Source organism: Lygodium microphyllum, chromosome 2 (assembly GCF_053477565.2).
Source record: "Lygodium microphyllum isolate KBCC chromosome 2, Lygodium_microphyllum_v1.1.10, whole genome shotgun sequence".
Lineage (NCBI taxonomy): Eukaryota > Viridiplantae > Streptophyta > Polypodiopsida > Schizaeales > Lygodiaceae > Lygodium > Lygodium microphyllum.
In genome coordinates, this window is record NC_141136.1 from 53835472 (window position 1) to 53852926 (window position 17455).

Consider the following 17455-nt stretch of genomic DNA (forward strand, 5'->3'; position numbering starts at 1 on the left):
CATCAAATCAAAATCAAAATCAAGTAGGAGGGGCATCACAAGGAAACTCCTAGTCTCAACTCAAACCCGCTGGTTGACAAAATGTACCTAAGAAAAATATGGATTATCAACATTGTCAAAAGGCTGGCCATTTTGACGATTTGATCGACGATCAAAGGCAAGAGGCACAACACCAAAACCCAAGTCACAGACACCCACCCCTCAATCAAGCAATCCCCATTAGGGGAGGCAAGGTGATGGAAAGGGGCAATGGAAAAGTCAAACTCACACTACCACCGATCCACCATCGACAACGTTCTCAACTCTAGAGGGCTTGTTTGATTGGTTTGTAGAGGCCCACTTCATCTTCATAAAGACATCCAATGCGAGCCTCGTCTACATCTGTGAGTTGCCTCCAAACGAGGTTACAATGGAGGCCCACTTGTCACAGTTGAGCACATCATCCACCTGTTTGGATTGTGGGCAATGGATCTACACATCACATGACTCCTATAGTGAGTTCATCTCCTACAAGTTTTTCGAGTTTCTACAACATCATGGAATTTTTTGCTAGCTCACCTCTACCAACTCTCCCTCTCACAATGGAGTTGTAGACTGTCAGAACCAAATAGTCATGGAAATGGCACGCTCTATGCTGTTTGCAGCAAAGCTCCATGAGGCCTTTGGGTTGAGGCTGCTAACATTGTGGTGTGCATCCTCAACCTGTGCCTCGATTGTGGCTCTTCCTCAAAAGACCCTATTCGAGGCATTATTTGGCTCTCGGCCTATCATATCCTCAACCTGTGCCTCGATTGTGGCTCTTCCTCAAAAGACCCTATTCGAGGCATTCTTTGGCTCTCGGCCTGTCATATCCCACTTCAGGGTCTTTAAGTGTCATGCATACACACACATGCCTAATGATAAAATAAGAAAGCTCACTCCCTGAGTTGATTTCCTTATCTTTATCAGATATTCCTCTGAAGCAAAGCCTACTATTTGTTCAATCCCCTCGGATGAACAAGGTGGTTATTGAGAGGGACGTCATCTTTGATGAGAGGGATATTGTGCAACCCTCTACACCGAATTTCGATCCAATTCCTCCTTCCACATCATTGGAGATCGTGCCTATTGAGCATGCTCTACTACCTACTCTTGATCTACCTGGGGATTCTTCAGCTCTCCCAAGACCTCTTTGTGAGACCCGTTACCTTGTTGGTACAAGTAGACCATGCGGGATTCGGGGATCTTACCACACCAAATTCCGCTCCGGGGGACCTAGAAGATTTGCCCGGCTTGCACCTCAAACACCATTTGTGTCGATGTTTACAGATGATTACATAGTGCATTTTGAGCTGGATACATGGCAGGAGACTCTTTAGCATCCTCAATTGCGAGCGGCCACGGGAAAGAAGCTCGAGAGTATGGACCGAAATGAGACTTGGACATTAAAGGATCATTCCAACCACAAGAAAGTCATTGCGACAAAGTGGATTTTTAGGACCAAGCTAAAGGCTGATGGGACTTTAGACAAGTATAAGGCTCACCTTGTTGTGCAAGGGTTTCGACTGAAGCATGGTATTGATTATGAAGAGACCTTCGCACACCTACTGCACAATTGGTATCTTTTCGGTTATTACTCACTCTAGCCGTTCACCATGGTTGGCCAATACATCAGGTGGATGTCAAGAGTGCCTTCTTGAATGGTTATTTGGAGGAGGAAGTCTATGTGGAGAAGCCACTAGGATTTCCTCTTGCAAACCCGAGGGATAAGGTATTTCACTTGTAGAAAGATCTTTATGGACTGAAGCAAGTACCACGGTCTTGGTTCCATAGGATGGATGAGTTCTTACAGACTCACAGATACCATTCTACTCCTTATGACCCGAACTTATATATTTGATCTATTGCAGAGGGGGTCAACAACATCCTATTGCACGTTGATGACTTACTCATCACATGCTTAGATTTTGCTGACATAGTGGAATCAAGGAAAAGCTTAGTGCTACATTTGAGATGACAGACCTCAATTTGTTGTCTTGCTTCTTAGGGATGGAGGTAGTTTGATCTAGGGGTTGTATTTTTGTGTCATAGTAGAAATATGCACTTTAGCTTGTGGAATAGTTCACTACAGATCAAATAGGGCCAATGGCCACACCTCTTGATCCTATTCTCCACTTGTTGAAAAGGGTACCCTAGGTCATCCCTTCGATGCGCATACCTATTGGTATGTTGTAGGAAAACCCCCCCCCTACTTTTTCAAATTGATAGTAGGGTGAGAGGGGAGGCTACTTCTCTTGATAGTAACAGTGATGATGCTTATAGTTTTTAGACATTCATTCATTCATTTATTCTTTTGTATTGTACTTACGGACATTTGTAACTTCATCTGCACTATCAAGATGACATGATTGTAAAAGGGCACGTGGATAAGTGAACAATTCCCCTGCGAGGACATTGTCCAAGTGGCACCATTGCATTGCATTTTACAAGAGCATCACATCTTGCATCTTCCTTTGCATTACCCCATGCATTGGCGTTCTATTCATGTAAACATGCATCTATGCATTTTTATCCATTTTCGGTCTTTTCGAGTGGTCAACTCTGGATCCACCGTATTCATGGCGTTGCACATGGCAATCTCCAAGGCAGTTCTCCCTAGCTTGCTTGCTTGTCTTGCTTGCTTCACATCTTTGCTATATTTGTGTCGCTCGCAGCTTAGCCATTTTTCTTCTTCATCACTGACACCTAGTAATGGTAGGGATGGTATGTTTGTTTTGTGAAGGTCTTGGGACCATCCCTTATCACTCTCGTGTTTGGGACACGAATATTCAATAGGACAAAAATTGATTTGAAACCCTCACTTAATATTAAATCTATCAAAGCTACAAAGCCCTCAAAAAGAAAAAGTCCGTAGCTAATTCCACTTGCCTTTGCACGACTTGGTAGGCCACTGGGCAACCGCTATTTGCACACCGTTTGTCTAATGCCCTTGCCTCTCTAGGGTGATCACTTGGGCTCCCTTGGTAAGATAACCATTTTCTCTATAGTCTTAGTAGGCCACTGGGGCAGCCGACACGCACCCTTTGTTCAATGCTCTAGCTACTTTGGGGTGGGATGCCTTGGGGTAAAAGATAAAGAAAAACGGGCTCGGCTAGCCTACTTCTTGTAGCACCATTGTTGAGCCTAAGAGGTGGTGTTGAGCTAAAAATCCATTAGCTTCACTTAAATAGGCCCAAATCATGCTTAATTAAGGAATAAACCTTGTTTATTTAAAAATAAATGCATTTTTAGAGAGTATCTATATCCCATAATCACAAACCCACTTGGGAGGGCCTAAACTTTCTATAAATATGTATATTGCCTTCCATTCAACCCCAATCTCGTCTTTGCAAGTTTTAGGTGTTTTCAGCTTGCTGGCCACACCCTATTCATGGAGAACATCGTAGTCCAAGATGTCCATTGCAGTCTTCATTCATTTGGTGCATGTTTCCAACCCTTCATCATCATCAGTTTGTTATTGTTTCCAACCAGGCAAGTATTGTTGTTCGTTATCTAACTGTCGTACATCCAGCCACATTAGCATACTGCTGCATTTACATGCCCTAGCTATTGGCTTGCAGATTTTCTCTCTCCTCTAACCGTCACCACCACCTCCTTAGCTGTCGTGCTATTGTTTTCTCTCTCCTACATCCTAATTTTGCTATTTTCTCTCTCCTCCTAGCTGTGTTCACTATTTTCTCTCTCCTCACCTATGTTTTTAATCTTTCTCTCTCTTGCATTGTCATCTACATCAAATCCAGCCTTCCTTGGCTATGTTTGCTAGTGTTTGATATCTTGAGGCCACTTGCTACATTAAGGATCTGTTTGGAGTATGACACGCTCTCCAACTCATTAGCCCTACACCGATCCTTGAGATACAAGCATTAGATGAGCTACTAGATAATATTTTAAAACACATCTTAGATAAGGAAGCCAAAAAGCGCTGCGTAACAGTCACATTCAATAACATGCTTTGCCAACATGATATGTTTGAGATTTAAGAGTTTAAACAATGAGCTAAGGGGCAAAGCCAATTCAAGAAATGGTGGTTCAATAATCAAGCTTCGATGGTGGTTGAACTTGAAGGCTAGCTAATGACTTTCTTGGAGGAGCGATGAGCTATATGGCAATCTCAAAGAGACTCGATCTATGTAGCCCCTACTTCGTTTCTTATATTGTCTACTATCTGTGGTATGACCTTAGTAGGTCCTAGACTATCCCCTGCTTGTGACAAAATTCTAACAAAGGAGGAGCTGCAAAATGTTAGTAGACTAGAACAAGGAACGGTACTACTTGACATTACACAATACTTATCTTTCTTAGTAAAGTTCCCACGACTCCTTAATGCTTGTGTTGCACTAGAGTATAATCTTTAGTTCTACAATTAGCTTCTAACATCTTGAAGTAACATGAAATCATGGTTATAAATAGGCACATAGATTGACTATGATTTAAACAATTGTGTACAAATCAAACAAAGGTTTATATGTTTAAGTTTTAATTTTTTTTTAAATGCACACCCTACAAGCAATGGCTATTAAGCAAATATAGCCACAACAATTAAGGTCAACACAATGAGACTCAAGTACATAGTACTTTTTCTAATAGAGTCTTGTCAATGGATTTTGAAGCACATTAATTGCATTTATTCCCATATTTTTATCAAGTGAATGTAGGAAAACTAGATGATCACACGAGCGGATCAAATGTTTAAAGCCACCAAGGACTACCGTCCCTTGGAAGGATTACCAAAAGCACTAGCGAGCAATGAAGGCCTAGTTGGAACATGTCATTGGAAAAGACTTTAAAGACCACATTTGCAAGATTGTCCTCCATATACAAGTCTGCCTTTGTTGTCATCCAAGGACAAAGCACAATACAATGAGAAGACAAGTGTCAATCAAGGGTGGAAGTTCTACTATCAATCAAGCCTCAATCATTAGATACCTGTGGGAGCTCTCGCTCAACCGCCAAGACCCACAGACCGCTTATTACTTCAAGTGTTCCAAGCGAGCTCTAATGGCTACCTCTCACATAGCCGACGTGCCTTCGAACCTACGAATGTAGTGATCTTACCTCGATGCCGAAATGATTTGCCTCCTCCTTCACATACACTAGTAGCTCCATGATCCTTGATGCTAGCACAAGCACCCTCAAGCCTCCTCCATCAAGCTCCATCTACCATAGCTGTGCATGCAAGAGCAAAGAGGAGAGAAGAGAAGAAGAGAAGTGGAGATGGTGAAGAGCTTCACCCTCTTGATCCCTCACTCCCACACACTCACTCTCTCACACTCTCATACTCCCTCTCTCAAGAGCACACACGTAAGCAAAGAGAAGGGAAGAAGGGAAGAAGAGAGGTCTCTTGTTAGCCCCACACACCAAAGAATGTATGAGCTTCCATTCACTTTTTGAACTTTATATACAAGCCCTAAAATTCCATGGGCTCCCATCCTTTTTACATGATCGGCCTTTGTGGCAAGGTCCTTTCTCCTATTTCCCTTTTCTTGCCTTATGCCTACCTACATCTGTCTATTCCTTTACAAATGGCACAGGAGGGAGCTTGGTGCTCTTTTACAAGAGTTTTTTGAGGCGCCTTCTCTTTAAAATTACGCTTTCGCCTCAACTTAGCCTTTTAGGGGACGCCTTTGCGCCTTTGCTCTTTTTTTGTTCTTTTTTCACTTTTTGCTTCATTTTTCGTCATCTTGAAGTAAGGTTAACATTACCCCCCTTTGAGACGGGTGCCAGTCCCATGGCACTTCGAGGTCTCTCTTGTGGAAGGATGGATTCTGGACTAGGGCAATGATAATACTTCCCATCACCTATCTATCATCATCAGTGCCCTACTTCATCAATAATTGTCAAACGAAAGCCATTGTGATGTCATCTAACTATGTAATAGCCTATGTCAATAGGTACACTCACATAATAATCACACCATAGCCTATATATAGATTGGGTCCTCAAGTGTGGGATAACACTTGGGATTTTGCCTTCAGTTCAAGCCATCTCCCAATCCATACATATGTCTTGTACACATGCAATCAACTGGCACTTCCCTAGGGAGAGCACACGAGATGTTTGCCCTTGCAAGTACAAGGGAATGTAGTGGCTTGCAACTTCTAACTTGAGTTCACATCCTGTATGGTGCCTAGCTTCAAGTAGTCCAATTGATTCCAAAAATTCTCCCACTAGGAGATCCTAATTCCATGAGTTGCATTCATTTCACATTACTACTTTCTACTTGGTGTCCAATGTGCAACAAATTTGCGATTCCCACCAGGATCTTCCAATCATTTCAGTATGCAAATCAAGCTCCAATGACAACCACCACTCTCCTTACAATGATCTCACAATTTTCCTTGATATTCTTCATCATTGGTGCAAGCTAAAGCATGCTACCTCTAACAAAGAGTGCCATGGGACTACCACTCATCTAGGAGGAGGGTAATGTTAACCATAGGATGGAACGTAGCAGAACAACAAAGCAAATAAATAAAGACATGAAAAGGTAGAAAAAGTAAAGAGAAGTGCAAAACAAGCGAAGGACACAAGGCATATAATTTTTGGTGAAAGCCCACAATCATATAATGAACTATAACATTGTTTTAAAAGTCAAGCATAGCATTGTGTAATTTGTAATAATTTTCATTGGGTAGTAAGACCCATAGCTTGAAAGAGCATGGGCACGATCTTTCATCCACTTTCATGATGGTCAATGTAACCTAATATGCATACATAGATCATGAAAGACCAGCCAAGATGCAAATACAAAGGCTGGGCACCCAACTTAAGTGGAAGCCCAAACTCCAAACCCCATGTATAAAACCAAAAAGAGAATGGACAAGCTCATTCTTGTGGTGTGGAATCTTGAGAGCATGCTTCTTCTTCTTGCTTGTATTCTATCTACTTGTACTCCATCTTGTGAGGGATTTGAGAGGTGAAGCTCATTCCTTGTGCACATTCTTCTCTTCTTCCCCTTCTTGTTGGATTGGAGGAGAGATTAGGTGGTCTTTTTTCTTCTTCATTATACTGACAGTATCTCTACACATGTATGGTGCAGGTGGTGGGTCCCTATCACTATCACTTCATTCTTTATTCTTTCAATGACATTTGAATAAAGGAAGGTCGATCACACATTGTGACTATTGGAGTTCCCACATCATGTGCCTCTTGCTCTTGCTCTCTTGCTTCTTCCACCATAGCTCTTGCTTTTGCTCATGAGATTCCACTTAGGGCTTCCTCACTTCAATTGGTATCAGAGCTTAGATCGAGGAGCCCTTAATGAAAACTATGCTAGGTTAAGTGGAGTCTATGTGACATGCAATGACCTACACTTGGTGCATGTGCACCCTAGGTACTATGGTGCAAGGTAAGTACACTACTAATGCATGTGTGTACCAATGAGTGCACAAGTACACTTATGTGCATTAGGGTTGGGTTATTGTAAATTGGTGTGCCCCATCAACACTGCAAGTGCAAGGGTAGTGCACTAATGTAAGTGTGTGCTAAGATGCAATGAGGTGGGTGCTTATGATGTATGTATGTGCAAAGTGGGTTAGGGAGTATAAGGGTTCAAGTTAACATGAAAGGGTGTAATCTAAGTGGCGATTGATGCAATATGGAATGCACATGATGTGCAAGGCACACTAATGCATGTGTGTGCAGTGCACTATGATGTAGGGTGAGTATTTTAGTACACATCTGTGCACTAGCTACCTATGCACTAGTGCATGCATGTGCACTTGATGTTTTAGGCTAGTGCACTAGTACAATAGGTTGTGCATGTGTGAAGAGTCCTAAGGGTTTGTGCAAGGGTGTGGCCCATTCATTATGGATACTCTAATACACACGTGTGCGCTATTGTGGTTTGTGGATGGTGGAAAGTGTTAGTGTGGAGTGAATGTGTTGGGTGTGATAGGTGGTGTAGTGCACATGGGTGTACTGAGAGCTCTATGATGTGCATTATGGATTTTTAATGCAAATGTCTACTGATAGTGTGTTCTAGAGATGTAAGGCCTAAGGATTTCAATGTAGTATAAGTGGTTTTGGTTGGGTGTTGATGCATGATGCTATAGAAGGTCCTAAGATGTGTAGTGCACTGATGTGCATAATGTATTGCATCAAGCACTTGTGAATGTGCACTTGAGTGCACTAGTGCATACAGTAGTGTGACTGGGTGTTGTAAGGTTGAATGTAGTGTGGTGCTAGATCAGTAGGCACAGAGCAACTAAGAGAGACATTGATATCTCGGATATGGTGCTCTAGAAGATGATGTAGAAGCAAGGCACTCAAAACGAGGATGATGATGATCCTACTTTTTTCATCCCCTTTTTTCTTTTTCTTGGTTTTCCTTTGTAAATTTTTTTCCTAATGACATTAATCATGCATTGGTTAGTGCTTAGAACATGCAACATATCTTGTACATGCATGAGTTCCCACATATTCTCTCTTCCAGTCTCACAACACTTCATTCTCACATGGAAGATACCTCTCCTTGTTTACCATCCAACACATTGTACAAGATTTTTCTTGTAATCATTGTATCATGATATCCCAAGTGCACTTGTGCATTGTACTTTACTTATTTCATATGATTTCTAAGGTTCTCAACCATAACCCACTCATGCTTGCTCTATGCTTACTTTTTCAATGTTCTTTTGAAAGTATTTCATTCCTTTTATTTCTCATGTGACATGGTCTTTATAACCTAGGTGTGATATTGTGAGGGTTTACTGGGGGTTTATTCAAGACAATAGCGGTCTCTTGCATATGCGTATATGCTCGATTGGTTTTGGTATACATTATCTTGCAAACATTGATGATTGTGAGCTGATTTAGCTTTAGTTTGTACACCTAATACTTCTTCCTATTAGACATGTCTCGTGGATTGAGTGCTTGTGGATCAGATTGGGAGCTATGGAGTAGAGATTGCAGATGAAGTATCATTGCATGGATTGTGGAGCCACCATTGAGATTTTGCATTGTGACATCATGAGGAGAAGGTAAGGCACTGAGTTCACTATACCCTTGTCAGTTTATTCACTCTTGCTTTCGTGTGGTTTGGGATTTGGAGGATGTATAGGCTACATGAAAGGTAGCCATTGCCAAATCAAATGAAATGATTGAAACAATAAGTCTTCCATCAAGTTTGGTACTTGAGCTTGCGAAAGCTTTGTCATTGATGCCTAGGAACTCGAAGGTGAAGGGCTTGACCATGCATGGGGGTTGGTGGTGAGGATGCAACTATTGAAAGTGAAGAAAACATGCCACAAGGTGTGACCCAAGCCACTCAAGGGTAGGGCCAATGGAAACTTTCACCAAATTGAAGGCTCATCAAACTAGTGCCATGAGGTAAGAGAAGGAGCTACTCCCCCCAAGGCATCCCATCCAAGTCCAACACAAGCATCTTCCACTTCCATTGTTAATCATGCACTTGATCCTCCATGATCTCATCTTGATTGTCATACACAAGAGCTTCAATGAGTGTAGAAGGGTGCTACTGAGAGAGAGAGAGAGAGAGAGAGAGAGAGAGAGAGAGAGAGAGAGAGAGAGAGAGAGAGAGAGAGAGAGAGAGAGAGAGAGAGAGAGAGAGAGAGAGAGAGAGAGAGAGAGAGAGAGAGAGAGAGAGAGAGAGAGAGAGAGAGAGAGAGAGAGAGAGAGAGAGAGAGAGAGAGAGAGAGGGGAGGGATATGAAAACACACATGTATTCAATGCATAATGCTTGCAAAGTCGCAAGTTGCCACAACTACTAATGTAGAGAAAGGGGGAGAGAGACCCATTATCCTTTCCAATTCTAAAAATATATTTCAAAACATAGTTTGGATGGACTCTATGCTCACCACCATGTAGGATTGAGTCTAGGTTTGGAAGACCCTTCAATTATAAGATAATATAGATGATAGTGCCTTTCTCATAGTTTATAATATTGCATGTAGGATCATGGGAGATCCTTCAATTATAAGATAGTATAGGTGATAGTGCATTTCTCATAGTTTGTAACATTCTTCTTTAAAAAATGTGGTAAATATATGCCTTGATGTGCATGTGCCTCACAATTAATTTGGGAACGGCTACTACTTACTTCCATGATCACCTATGGTATAAAACAAGGGGACACCCAAAGTTGATATGTTAATAGCACCAAATATTTTAAACAAAATGTAGATATTATTGTTAGCCAAAGGAGAGTCTAAAACATAGTACTCATGGAATCAAGTGTCTTGCCATACCAATGAGCTCATTTGTGCTTGTGTATGCATCTAGCAAGTGTGCTTTCTTCTTTTGACTTATTGCACTCTTGCTTCTTTCGTCCCCTTCTCTTCCATGCCATGTCTAGAGTGGCAAAGCTAGAGGAGCACCACTCCTGAAGTGATCTTCTCACTATTAGAATAATTGTTTGTGAGTGCTAATATTTTGTTAACATTGCCTTTTTTGTGATTTGGAGCTTCACAATTTGTTATTGTTTTCGAGTTATGTCTTGTTAAATATGATGGAGAAGTATATTAGGACATAAATATGTAAATCTTGCATGCAAGGGTAGCAAAATTTCAAAATGAGCTTCTAAACTTTAATACACAGCATTCTTGTTGCTTTAAAGGAAATTTGTGGCAAACTTTTTAAAACCTTCAAAAACTTTCTCAAGCATTTGGTATCCTCAACATCATATCATGTTTTTGCATGCGTAATACATCATTAAACTTTAGATGACCAAAGCATGCATGCTAACACTTTGCATCAAACATAACATGCCTATTGTGAAATTGAATATGTTGCTCATCCACACTTTTCTCATATGCAATGAGTTTGTACATACCATATCATGCTAAATCACATCACTAAGATCATGAACAACATATCTAGCATCCATAAACTTGACCATTAAGCCAACCTTAAGAAGTGCAAAAATTGATAGTGAGTGCAAAAGATAGCAAGTTCATCTTGAACCTTGGCACATGTAATACACGTAGAATTGTGACTTTACAAATCTTTCCAAGACCTTTAATAGAGGATAAGAGGACTAATTGGAACATGTAATTATATTCCCTCTACGAGCTTATTTAATTGAGGACAATGTCTCTCCTTGAGAATTGTTGTGCTTGCAAGCAACATCTCATATAGCATATAAAGATGGGTAATCATAGCATTGTAGTAAATCCCATTCTATTGCGATATTAACAAATTCTATATGTGATGGGGATGCATATGTGCTAGGCATCCTATCTGTGCCTTATTTGCTTCCTTCTCAAACAATTTCAAACAATCTTTAATTAAATGACCCGATTTTCCACAATATTACAATTTCTTCTATTTGTTGGCTTTTCACCATCTTGAGTAGTTTTTTTGGTGTTAATCAATGCAACTTTTTGTTTGTTGTCCATGAGGGCTTTGCTTTATCTCTTCGACCAACAATAGAAATCCCACAACATAAAGGTCATTGGAAGCTTCTATGGTTTGGATTTGACTCATAATCAATTCAGCTTGGACAAGGAAATGAATGAGGTTTTGCAAGTTGGGTAGAATCACATAGGTTATTGAAATCACATAAGAAAATACATGGCTAAAGTTTTGGGAAGGAAATGACTAAGGTTAGTTAAACATTTCCATGGATAGTTGGGTATTGGTGGACCATTGAGATGAGTACAACTCCACTAGTTCATTGTCGGATTATGAGTCACCACATGGTTATTTCTTACTAAAGATGAGGTTTTAAAAACTAAAAATAAGAAGTGGCCCTAAAAACTTTGAAGATTGAAAGGGATGAAGTAAGTGATGCATCTACAATAAAACCTAAAATCCATAGCTCTAATGTAGAATGTCAAGAAAAAATGATCACTAACTTAAATCCTTGATTATGGGCAATACTGCATGCCAAATTTAATGGTCTTGATTGACACAAATGTCATGTTTGTGGAGTGCTTGCTTCAACCTTGATGTTTAAAATATTCATAATGCTAAAGAAGCAGATATGTAGTGTTGCATTACATGTGAAATACATGACCAGGATTTTAAGAAACAATATAGTATATGGAAGAAGAGCTCAAAGTCAATTATGTAATTGGAAAATTGCAAAGTAGATAAAAAACATACTAGCATACACACCAAAATATGTTGTTGTAGAAGCAAGAATCAAGTTCTATCAACATTAACACCCATTTGACACAACAATTCCTGAATAAATGATAGCTACAGATGTTGTTGTGAAAAACAAAAATGAAATTGTGGCAATGTGACACTAAAATCCCAAACAAATAAAAATGGAACAACTTGAAAGAGAGATCATCACATGTTTTCTGGGATTTCAACATCATCTCTATGGCTAAAAAGCATGTATTGAATCAAAATCAACATCATGCTCATAGTTTGCTAGGACATGCAAACTATGAGCACCTATCACACCATATCTATTGAATCAAAATCAATGAGCATGCAAACTAGTGGTTTGTAAGCATGTTATGTTTTGTATCTCAAAATATTTGCATGTGGAGTAACATGGACAATTAATCTACTTCAACATGGACAATTAGCAACATGGACAATTAATCTACTTTGTGGATTATATAACAAAATAGATTAATTTGCTATGTGAACTTTACGATAATGCCAATTAATCTACTATGCAAAGCACCTAACCCAACAAATTATATCCTACATTGAACAAATGTTGTTGTTTGCAAAAGCATAAGTTGGGTTATGATAAAATTGAATAGTAAATTGAGAGAGAAAACTTCACAATGATGTTACATGTCATAAGATCAAGATAGGCCATCCATGATGATGATGCTAGAAGTTTTCAAAAGCGGGTGCAATGTTGCTAGATTGGAGACCAAATATGCATGTTCTAGTCATAGAAAGAAAATACACCATGTAGTAAGAGAAACGAGAGACACCATAAAAGATGACAATGGGGCCACTAAGGCATACAAAATTAGAGGATTGGCTTATAAAAAAGGAAGAAATGAAGGTAAAGCATCAATGTACCAAGGGAGCAATTAGAACAAAGAAGATGAAGGAAAGATGTTGAGGAATGAAGGCAACCTAGCTTGATTCTTGTAAAAGTAAAAGTAGAAGCTAGGATTGCTGAATATGATGAATGAAGGCGATGTATGGTATACCCAATAGGGACTACTTTAGTGGCCAATATGCACCAATTGTGTATTTTTAAATGAGTTGAAGTTAGGGCTCAAAAGTATACTAGGTTCAATAACAATTATTTGAAATTATATTCACCAATCATTGAAAAATTTTAGAGAAGATATACATGGGATTTGCTAGAGATTCCAAGAATGTTTGAAATTTACAAGGTATACCGAAGTATATTGCAAATGATATTACAGAGTCTACCTTTTTTTTGGTCAAGATTTAATAAGGATTAAGACTCTCTGACATGTTTTCTATTGGGTTTGGTACATATTTGGTTCTATAAGGAATATGCAATAATATAGGAATGCCTAGTGGGTATACATATAAAGACATATGAGAGATGTTAGAGACTCTTTACTTGTGGAAAAAAACATGTCATTTGCATAATAATTGTGAGCAATCAACCATATGAGAAAAGAAAAGAAGAGTAGGTATGTTGCATTGTATTTGCCTAATGTTGTATATATTTTCAAAATGTTTGCATGTAAAAATCTCAATAGAGGAAGTGGTCTTGGATTACTTTGCATGCTTCAGGAGGTAGATCATGACACTTATGACTTGATGACAATTATGTTTGAGGATTTTTTATGCATTTCTTCTATAAGGTGTAGCACTTCATGTGATGAATTAGGATGTGAGGAATATTACCACTAAAGATTTGTATAGAATCAACATTATCTTCACATATAGACAAGGTTTTCCTTTTACTTTCACAAAATGTACAACACATTGCTGAATGTTTCTCTTATAGTTACAAAATTTGTTATAGGTCCAATAGCTACCTCAATTAGATGTTTACAGTATTGAAACATAACCACCAATAGTTAAGGTTATGGATGATGGTTAATGTGGGATTGCTTTGTTGTGTTCACCTAGTGTTAAAAAAGTTGTTCAAGTGTGTTAAATTCACCAAACAACCTGTATGGAGTATTTCAAGATATGTTGATTAGAAAGTAGTTGACCAACGTCCAGAAAAGAATTTGCCAAGATTATGTGAGTTTCAACTATGAATATGGTATCTTTTTTGGTTTCACTTGGATACAACCAACCTTCATAGGCTAGGTGAGATTGAAGGAATCATAATTGCTAAAGTAGTGTTGAAAATAAATGTTTTGAAAGTTGATACTTCATAAGGGTTGTATTTTGCATTGTTAAAGAGTTTTCAAATATATACAAAGCATGCAATATTAGATCTTGAAATAACCTTTGTGTGAAAAGCAATCTTCAATTAAAAGATGCTATCCTAAAGCCCTCTAGCCCTCTAACCTAAGTTGCATCAATATAGTTGTACTATATAAAAAGATGTTTTGTACACTCCAACATCAAATATCTTACTACTATATTATATTCATTGTAGGTTTGGAAAGCCCCGAACCTCCAAAGGGCTTCCCAAACCTACTCCCTTTTCCAAACCTCCCTTTTTCAATCAAAACCCCCTCCCCTCCAAAGGGCTTCCCAAACCTACTCCCTTTTCCAAACCTCCCTTTTTCAATCAAAACCCCCTCCCCTCCCCTCTTTCTCAAGTGTAATCTCTCATTTTCTTTTCCCCCTTCTTTTTTTCATTAAAAGGCACCTCCCCTCACCTCCCTTTTTAAAATTAAAACCCCCTCCCCACTCTCTCAAATGTAATCTCTCACTTTCTCTTTCCCCTCCCCTTTTTAATTAAATTCTTCCACCCTTCCCCCTCTCTCTCTCTCATGTGTAGGGCCTAGGTTCCCTAGGTTTGTTCTCTCTCTCTCTCTCTCTCTCTCTCTCTCTCTCTCTCTCTCTCTCTCTTTTAATTAATCTCTCTCTTTTAATTAAATCAAAAGTTTTTTTCTCTCTCTCTCTTTCTCTTGGATTAAAATTTCCTTTTAATTAAATACTTTTTTAAAATTTTAATATAAAGTTTTTCGAACATAGTTTTTCACGCACTTTGAGAGAGAGAGAGAGAGAGAGAGAGAGAGAGAGAGAGAGAGAGAGAGAGAGAGAGAGAGAGAGAAGAAGAAGAAGAAGAAGAAGAAGATGGAGAGGGGGAAAGAGGAAATAGAATAGTTTTTTTTAAATTAAACATTTTTCTTCTCCCCCTCCCCCCTCTCTCTCATGTGTAGGGCCTAAGTTCTCTCTCTCTCACACACAATTAGATTAAACTTTTTGATTTAAAATTTAAAATTAAATATTTTTAAAATTCTTTTAGACAATTTTTCACACACTTTGAGAGAGAGATAGAAGAAGAAAAAAAAGAAGGAGAAGAATTTAAAAAAAGGAGAAGAAAAAATAGAAAAAGACGGAGAGAGGGGGGGAAGAGAAAAGAGAATAGTCTTTTTTAAATTAAATCTTTTTTATATAGTTTTTGACTTAGAGAGAGAGACAGAGAGGAAATATATAATTTGAAAGAGAGAGAAAATACGGGGAGAGAAAGAGAAAGAGAGAAAAGAGAAAAATAGAGAGAAGAAAAAGTATACAGAGAGAAAAGAGAGCGAGAGAAAAAAACTTGAGAGAAAGAGAGAGAGAGAGAGAGAGAGCAAAAAAGAAAGAAGAGAGGGAGGGAGGGAGAGAGAGGGGGAACAAAGAGAGAGAATTATGGAGGAAATATAAAATTTAAGAGAGAGAGAGAAAAAGAAAAAAGGAAGAGAGAGGAGAGAGGGGAGAGAAGAAAAGAGGGGAGAGAAGCAGAGAGAAAAAAGAAGAGAGAGCAAAGAAGAAGAAGAGAGAGAATTTGAACACAAAGAGAGAATTATAGAGAGAGGAAAGATAAAATTTAAAAGAAAGAGAAAAGAAAAAAAATTTAAAGAGAGAAGAAAAAAAGGAAAAAAGAGGAGACAAAAGGGAGAGAGAGAGGGGAACATGTAGAGAGAATTATAGAGAGAGAGAAAGAGAGGGGAAACATGTAGAGAGAATTATAGAGAGAGAAAAGATAAAATTTAAAAAGAGAGAGAGAATAAAAATAGAGGAGAAAGAGAGAAGGAAAAGAGAGGAGAGAGAGAGAGAAAGAAGAAAAGCAGAGAGAGAGAGAGAGAGAGAGAGAGAGAGAGAGAGAGAGAGAGAGAGAGAAGAAAAAATTTAAAAAGAGAATGAAGCTCTAGAGAGAGAGAAGAAGAAGAAAAAAAGAGGAGAGGGAGAGAGAAGGAAAAGAGAGGAGAGAGGGGGGAAATAAAAGGAGAGAGAGAACCAGGAGAGGAGAAAAAATAAACTAAAATAGAAGGCAGAGAAAGAGAGAGAGAGAGAGAGAAAATTAGACATAGGGATTTTGAGAGAGAGAGAGAGAGAGTAAATAAAAAAAAGTAGAAACAGAGAGGGCAAAGAGGAGACATAAATATGAGAAATGGATTGTTGAGCGAAGTTACCGTGCGATGGCACGACAACTTCGCGCGGAATGCTAGTTTGTATAATATCCTAAATATTGTATAATCACTAATCTTTTTTACAAAAGATTCTTTCATATGAAATAGTTCTTTCACACAAGACAATCTTTTGTATGAAATATTGTTTTGTAGGAAAAAAACACTCCTAATATAAACAACTGCTCAAGACTCAAATCTCAATCGTATAAAAATCTAATCATTTGTCACACTATCTAACACTCTCCATCACCCTTACACCTATTCTAGGACTTTTCACCTTAGCATTTTCTATGTTAATAATAAATTCTATTAATAATTTATGGATTTTGGTGTAGTTTTTTTTGCATCCTATATCTAATAGTGAGAAAATGATTAGAATTAAAAAAAAAGTCAAAAAACAATCGCATATTTATAATGTTAGGAAATAGAAGCATCTTGGTGCACCAACCTAGTTGTGTTAGAAGGAAAAAAACATTAAGAAGTCGTAGCATTTTAGTGTGATATGCTTGCATTCTACACTCTTATATGCTTAGGCTAAAACCACACTAAATCTCTAAAACAGAGATTAGCATTGTTATTTATGTAGGGTGCAAAGTTAAGTTCCCTTCATGGTATCATCGATAATGTGCCCATGCATATTTTAGCTACCATTATGTGATTAGTTCCTTACAAGTGTATAAATGATTTTCATAATGTGCCCCATGCCTAAACCCATTGCCACCTAGAGATATATTGTAATTACATATTGTTGAGAACTTGATCTTAAAACCCTAATAATTTATAGCTTATGATTGCCTAATGAATAAGAAATAGAAATTAATGATAAATTGTTTATTATTTTTCTTAATAAATAAGTATTTTAATTCCATATATCTATGTATGAGGTTTCCATGGTTTATGCAAGTGAGAAATGGAAATAAATCTTGCCCAACAAAGCTAAGCAAAAGTCTACCAGTAGAGGTAGAAACTGAAAC